This window comes from Oryzias latipes, chromosome 3 (assembly GCF_002234675.1).
Source record: "Oryzias latipes chromosome 3, ASM223467v1".
Lineage (NCBI taxonomy): Eukaryota > Metazoa > Chordata > Actinopteri > Beloniformes > Adrianichthyidae > Oryzias > Oryzias latipes.
Window position 1 is genome coordinate 9,434,455 of NC_019861.2, and position 7,639 is coordinate 9,442,093.

The window sequence follows — 7,639 nt, forward strand, 5'->3', positions numbered from 1 at the left end:
AAAGAAAGAACAGACCATTGTACAGGCTCAAGCATTTGTTTCACAAATAAAAGTACTTTAGAAACATTTTTTTTCAACAAATAACTTCTGTACTGTACTGTCAAATAATAATTTTAATCATCAATGTGAACAGAAGACTTCAGGAGTTTAGCCCCGCCCACCGCAACCCGAGTAATTGGATTAAACGGGAGAAAACTATGAAAAAATACAAAGTACAGTGGGACAAATAGTGACTCAGGTGTATTTCACTGCTCTTCAGACTGAGCCGCTGCATCCTGACTCCGTTCTGCAGTGTTTTCTTCTTTTGAAGCCCGCGGTGCAGGTGTGTTTGTTCGGGAGAAGAACATAGTGATAGGCAGTTTTGTCGTTCTTTTTTCTATGGGTTTTAGAGAAACTCGAAATTGCAAGAGAATTTGCACGTACGTAATGTTAATTTGGCAAGTTGTTTTACGTACCTGTACACTTTAAACTGCAACGTTATTGACGCACAGGTAGAGAAGATGCGGAGTGACTTTTTAGCCAATCAGAATGCAGAACACAATGCACGATGCAAATCCGTGAAGTAGCGAAACCGTGAAAAGTAAACCGCGTTATAGCAAGGGATCACTGTATTGCAAACATTTTCCCAGTGGTCTTTTATTCATGATTAGCCAAAAAAAAAAAAAAACTAGTGTTGTTTTCTAGGACATAGTTTCTGCAGAGCCAAAGTAGTTCATCAGAAATTCACCTCAAATGTTGGTTTCTACTAAGAGTCGTTAAGTCGGACGCCAGAGTTCCTTTTTAAAAGATGCACATTTTGCAAGAAGCTGAATGTTTTAGAAGATGGAGACAGTCTGCATGGAATCGTCAGTAAGTTTCGTCAGTTTAACATTTAAGTTATGGTGTTCTGCTCATTTATGATGTGTTTAAAATAACCAAGGGTGATGGATCATGCTTACTAGTCTTTGGTTTTTAAACAGGGTTGTCGTAGTACTAGAAAAAGGCTTAAAGGCTTTGAACTACTGGATTGGGAAACAAAACCTCAAAAAAGCTTTTCCTAAAGTCCCACATTTTGCTATAAGCTGTGTCGGAATTCCCACCCTAATCCCTAACTGCTAAGATTTAATGTATTTGTTCAGAAATAAACCGGCAAATTACTAGTCCATGGCAATGTTTATTTTTTATTTTGGTCCCGCTGAACGATTTACGGGCTCATGCGAGGTGGCATTATTTCTGTATTTTTCTTTTCTACCTTACTGAAAATGGCTTTGAATTTGAACCTGTCTGTGTTCCTGTTGGCAATAATTCAACCGTCTTTCGTGAGATCAAACCGAAAACAAGCAGTGCAAGGAGAAGCCAGATTTCCTCTGGCTGCCCTAGCCAGACATGTACAACTTGTGAGTTAAACCTTACGTTTTTTTCAGTTAAACATAAGCATTTGTTAGTAATTGTGCTCAGGGTTACAGCATCTGCTGGGCAAGAGTTTAAGATTCTTTCTCAACTCTGGAGTATGAGTTGTATAGTCTAAATATGTGTAACACTCTTCAGAGAAAGTTTTTGCATTTCTTCTTCAGAGTCAAACCATATCAGTCTTCAACACAAAGGGTTCTATATCAGTTTAGAAAAAATATTTTTTACAGAACACTTGTTTTAAACAAAAATACTTTCATTTTTAAAAATTAATGTGAAAATCCAAAAACCCAGCCAAAAAAACAAAAACACAAGATTTTCCAGCATTCAAAAACACCTTATAAACTAAAATGAAAGACATCAAAAAATAGAAACATTAAAAAAATGAGATTTAATTTCCTCAATTAAAAAATTAATGTTGCATTTTACAGGGTCTTCCACGTCTCTACTGCTTTGCCAACATAAAGGTGTCTGTCCTGGCCGTTTACGCTGATGGTCAGTCTGACACAAGACCAGATTTTCGGTTGACCTGCAGGACCATCAAGCATCTGGTGGAGCAGCTTCGGGTTCCTCACACTCTGGGGGGGGCACAGGAGACTGAGGTCCTGGTGTTCCTTTTCTGGTTGGCGTGTGACACATCTTACGGTGTGGTAGCAAGGGCCGTGCCACGCTCCACTGTGAGTGACAGTTTCCACAGGACGGCGGACCGCATCCTCCAGCTGATGAGCAGGGTTATCCGGCTTCCCAATGTGAATTACCATAAGTCGCCTCCGGTTTTTTAGGCAGCTCGCTGGGTCTTCCACCTTCCAAAAGGTCGTGGGGAGCATCGATGGCTGCCACATAAGTATAAAGGCCCTAAAAGAAAATGCAGCTTGTTATTTTAACAGGAAGCTTTTTTATTCCATTCAAATGCAGGCTGTATGTGACTCTAATACCAAATTTCTAGATGTTTTTGTTGGGAATCCAGTATCAGTCCATGATTCACGGGTTCTTCGTAAATCCCAATTTACGTTAATCAAACATAACCACCTTAAGGATCCTTTAAGGTGATGGTGGGTATCTCTGCATTGCACATCCCATCACGCTGCTGACCCTCTACGGCAGGGGTCGGGAACCTATGGCTCGCGAGCCAAATATGGCTCTTTTGATGGTCACATGTGGCTCGCAGACAAATCATCATTTGACCAGTCCTTCTCGGGCGCGATGCGATGCCAGAGGCGCGCAGTAGTGGCGGTGCTTAGAGAGAAAAATCTGCGCCAGCGCTATCAGTTTACTATTATCTATTATTTCACAGAGTTTTTACCACCCGGAAACCTGTGAATTGCCGTGCCTAAAACTGCGCGCTCCCGTCTCTGAGAAAGAGCGCGCAGATGCAGGTACAGGATGTGTGAGGGAGAAAGCAGAGGGTGGGGCTGAGGTGTTGTGGGGACAGGCAGCAGGTGAATCGCGCAGGGATTGTAAATACGTAAAACCCGCTGCCCGTCACTCACTGCAGCGTCTGAGTGTGTGTTTGGTTCCGGATCTGCATGTGATCAGCTCTTTTTCACATCTACAGAACTTTCAGACCTACGATCACGTTTAAAGTATCAACGCCTGCATGAAGCAGAAACTCACCACGTATCAACCAGACTAGACCATCAGCAAAACTACCACGAGAAATACTCATCATTTTTCAGCAACAGCATAACGATGTTATTAAAAAGAATCCACAGACTTATTGTCCTTTAAAAAGGTTGAAATTACATCAAATGCACACATTCACATGTATATTTAGTTTTAAACATATTGTCGCGGACTGAGTTGGATGGCTGTTGGGCTGCGTTAAAAGTTCTGGAGTTCATTGAACGCATCAAGCAGAGATCTGATTGGCCCCAGTTCTGTCGCTCAGCCTGTTGTTAGGGAGTTTGGACCAATGGGGTTCAGCTATGGGCCGAATAAGGGAAATGGGAGGGCTGGAGCGGGAGGGGGGGAATATAAAGTTGGGAGAATCGCTCTCGTCTCGGCGGGAGAGATTCAGGAGTTGCTGAATTAATTGTACGGCGTTTGTTGCGGTCTGCAGTAACCAGAATTAAGAACCTTAAAAGAGGTTAAGTCTCTGTGCCTCAGTGTGGGAAAGGGACACTACATTATTGTATGGCTCTTTCGAAATTACATTTCAAAATATGTGCCGTTTATGGCTCTCTTGGCCAAAAAGGTTCCCGACCCCTGCTTTACGGGAATCCCTGAGGAATGTGGTTGAGGCCCGTTACAACCAGCACCACGCCAGGGCACGCTCTGTGGTGGAGAGAGCATTTGGCATGATGATGAGGAGGAGAGCAATATATCTGGGGGCACTGGAAGTAAAACCAACCTTTGCAATGAAATTCATTGCCTGCAGCGCAGTCCTGCACAATCTTTGCATCAGTGAAGGGGACTGCTTGGAGCCACAGATGTTGAGCCACAGCAGGACGACACTAGGAACCAGGAGGACAAGCAAAGTGGCATCCGTCTGCGAATTTCTGGTTTCCTTTCAGCTCCAACTGTGACACACATGACTCTAGAAGACCATGATTATTGTTAACATGTATAAAAATAAATGTTAACATATAAAGTAAGTAAGCTTAACAGACTCTCCTGTCGCTCTTCCTCCCTTCTTGCAATTTCCTCCTCTCTTCTGGCTCTTTCAACAAAAACCTTTACCCCAACATGACGACGATTAACAGTTTAAATGATAAATGAAGACAAATCTGATCAAGTGTGATCTTACTCCCATCCGACACGAGCTTACCTGAAAACAAACAGGCTATCTTTCTCCATCCGCAGATGGATCACATTTTTCTCATCCTCGCCTGTCCCAACATATATAAACACATAAAAAAAAAAACACAAAAAATGTGTTAATAACTAATGACTACAGTTAGAACTCACTCCTTTTTTATGTTATATCTACTGCGTTTGTTTTTAGCCTTCGACGCAAATTCGCGTTAGCTTTAGCTTCAAAACAATGTAGGTTGTCGTTTGAGGAATATAACAAATAACACGTCATATTACATATTCACAAATATGTTTTACAACAGATACTTGATACTTCTTAAAATACTTACATTTTTAAGTCGTCTTCCTTGCGCAACTCTCCGCCATTTTCAAATAATTCCAACGCAATGCATTGTGGTCCATATGCAATGCATTCTGGTCCATATGCACTGCATTCTGGTAAATATTCGCCAATCTAGTGAGCATCGATCCACACTGGTTTTTCGTTCAGACTTCTGGGAAATTTCTAGTGCACTTGATTTTTGAACTGTAGATTTGGACACCACTACAAAATGGCAACCACACTATATAGTGCACTATATAGGGGTTAGGACGGTAATCCGGACACAGGTTTAGTCTTAGGAATGGTACTGTGACTTCATTGTTTAGCATTTCTTGTACAAAATTTCTCATGGTTCTGACAAGAGTTCAGCGTGGCGGTAGTGCACACCGAACCAACCCCCCGGACCCCCAATCTCTACCACATCCCGGCCACACGTTTGCTTGTGACCAACCCTTTCGTCCTAACTTCTCTTGGTATTTACGCATCTTGTCCTAAACAGAAATCTGAAAATGTTAATTCATTATTAACAGATGCGTTTTTTCATCATATGTGACCATCCAATTGACTTAAATGTTTTGGTCAATGGTCACATTTAAAGTCATCCAGAAAAACTTCAAGTAAAATGCTTTTTCATAAACCATACAAGACTGTTTCACAAGAATTTGATTTAATTAGAATTTAAATCCAAAATAAAACTCTGGATTCAGATATATAAATGCAGGTTGATGCTAAACTTAAAGTCAATTTTTTAGTGGCATAGACAGAACTTGACTTTTTATTTAGGATCTTAGAAATAATAATAATCTGCGCTTTTCCAGACGCTCAAAGCGCTTACAGTGTGTCCATAACTCATTCATTCCTCATTCATACTTGCTGATGGTAAGCTACTGATGTAGCCTCAGCTGCCGTGGGGCAGACTGACAGAGGCGTGGCTGCCAGTACGCACCTACTGCCCCCCTGACCATCACTGGAACATTCATACACATTCACACACCAGTGGAGCCACACTTGAGGCAAGAAGGGTGAAGTGTCTTGCCCAAGGACACATCCACTGTTGACTGGGAATCAAACCGACGACCCTTCAATCATTGGACAACCTGCTCAACCGCCTGAGCCACTGCCGCCCTATAAGAAGGCATTGTATTTTATTGTATTGTAATTGTCTGTTTTCTAGGAACATTGCACATCGGGAACTCTTCTGAGCATTAGCACAAACTTTTTCTGCACGGGGTGCATGAACGTTTGTTGTTATGCATAATAGACATGATATCCCTTGGCCACCCTGCATTTTGCTCTGGCCTCCCAGTGGCCTCCACTAAAAAAATTCTGTGGGCATCCCTGGCTGGAGTTTATTCCAGGTTTTAGTGAACACAAAAAAAGAAACATATTTCTGTTTGTGGCAGTTCCTAAATGCTGGTAAAGGCCTTTTGTGGCGGATCTGGTGGAGCATCCGGACCTGAGTTTATGACTCATTGCAGTTGGTGCGGCTCAGGTGTGTCTGTTTAAAACTTGGTAGTACAGTTTGGGTCCATGGCCTTTTGTATAGTTCTGAAACATTCAAGCAGTCAACAGTGATAATACAGAGCAATGTTGAGCCTATGGTGGATCTGAGGCTCACTGGATGGATGTATGGCATTTGTTGTAGGCGACCAAACAGGCAGACAAGACACATGATGATTGCATGGTAATGTGTTTGTTTCTCATATTACTAAGGCGAGTAATTGTTTGCTGTTGCTCTCAAAAAAAGTAAAGAAGTAAAGAAGAGATTTAATAGGACAGGGTAGAGCTGAGATCTAGGATCTTTCCAGGTAGTCCAAGGTGTGGTTGGAGGGTCTTGCTGGCAGCAACCGCGTGATTCGAGAAGGAGCCAGAGATCATCAGAGTGAGACGGCGAGAGAAGAACCGTAACCGGGTAAGTTCCTCAGGAGGTCGAGGTCCTGGAGTGAATGCAAAAGACAAAGCTTATTAGTCGAGAGCATGGAAACAGGCAAGAGCGAGAATCGAGGTGAGGCCAGGAGATGCACCGTAGGAATACAACGTACTAGCGTCGGTTACAGGTCCGTGGTCTCCTTAAGAGGCTGCCGGCTAATGAGGATGAGGAGGCGCAGCTGGAGGCATCAGGTGGAGCTGATGAGGAGGAGGGGTCAGCCGGAGGCACCGTGACAACAAGAACATGTCAAAAACATGATTTTCATTGGAGTGGGTCTTTAAACGGTTCTTTTGCTGTTTACAAGCTGTCTGATGTTACAGGTAAAGTACCAGTAGTTGTCACACCAAAGTGTGCAAACATTGCTCTTCTCTTTTCACCCATAGCCATTAACCCAAAACTACACTAAATTGTTTTATTTCTTTTTTCTGCAGTCTGTCCACAAGCTGGTGGCTGATTTGTTGAGATGCTCCAAAACAAAAATGAAGACATTTTACTGCATCGCACTCGAAATGTCTTCTGTCAACCTTTTTTTTTTTTTATCACTAAAGTTATGATGAAATAAAGTTTCTTACCTATGACTTACCTTAACACAAACCAATTGACCAATTGCTGCAATCATATTTTTTGTCACTGGTTGTTCTGCATGCATGTTCTTTAAGAAAAAAAAAAAAAAAGAAAAGCCTGGTCAGAGATTAGATTATTGTTTATGAGGTATCGTGTCTTTTTACATTTTTATGTATTTCTTTGTTCATTTCACTTTTATCCAAACATTTCTAAGGAGGTATAAACATGAGTGACAATTTATAATATTTGAAGAAATAGTCTGTCTTTGACATTTTTGACCAAAAAAGTTTACAAAGTCCATCAGACTTCCACGTATTATTAATTTAAAGTCATTTCTAAAATAAAGGTTAAAGGGCCAATCCGCTGTTTACCCAGATAGATTATTTCTAATCTCAAATTCTTGCATTTTGTTACACTTACAAAAATATCATCTACTGTATTGCAGGAGCCTAAAAAAACAAGCAGAGTAAAAAAGAAAAAAGTCACACTTTTGAGAACAAATTTTTCACCTATTATAATAATAGACTTAAAATATATAATAATAACAATAATATATATAATAATGTATATATTACTATAATAATTATTAACATTTCACCACTGTAATCATATTTAGCAGCAGTTCAGCTCAGGCGGCCATTTAACAACCGAATGGTTGGCAGATTGATGGGTCAAAATGG

The 7,639-nt window shown here is 41.2% G+C and overlaps 2 long non-coding RNA genes across 2 annotated transcripts; both read right to left on the reverse strand.

Annotated features, from left to right (window-relative positions):
• Positions 1-1,793: 1,793 nt before the first annotated feature.
• On the reverse strand, positions 1,794-4,660 carry LOC111946952. Its single transcript, XR_002872804.1, has 3 exons — positions 4,157-4,660; positions 3,740-4,062; positions 1,794-2,244 (listed from the first exon to the last, which is right to left on the reverse strand). It is a non-coding gene; the product is annotated as an uncharacterized LOC111946952 (long non-coding RNA).
• A 933-nt stretch (positions 4,661-5,593) lies between these two features.
• LOC110014510 lies at positions 5,594-7,109 on the reverse strand. The gene is made up of 3 exons (XR_002872803.1): positions 6,979-7,109; positions 6,508-6,592; positions 5,594-6,402 (listed from the first exon to the last, which is right to left on the reverse strand). It is a non-coding gene; the product is annotated as an uncharacterized LOC110014510 (long non-coding RNA).
• Between the last annotated feature and the right edge of the window lie 530 nt (positions 7,110-7,639).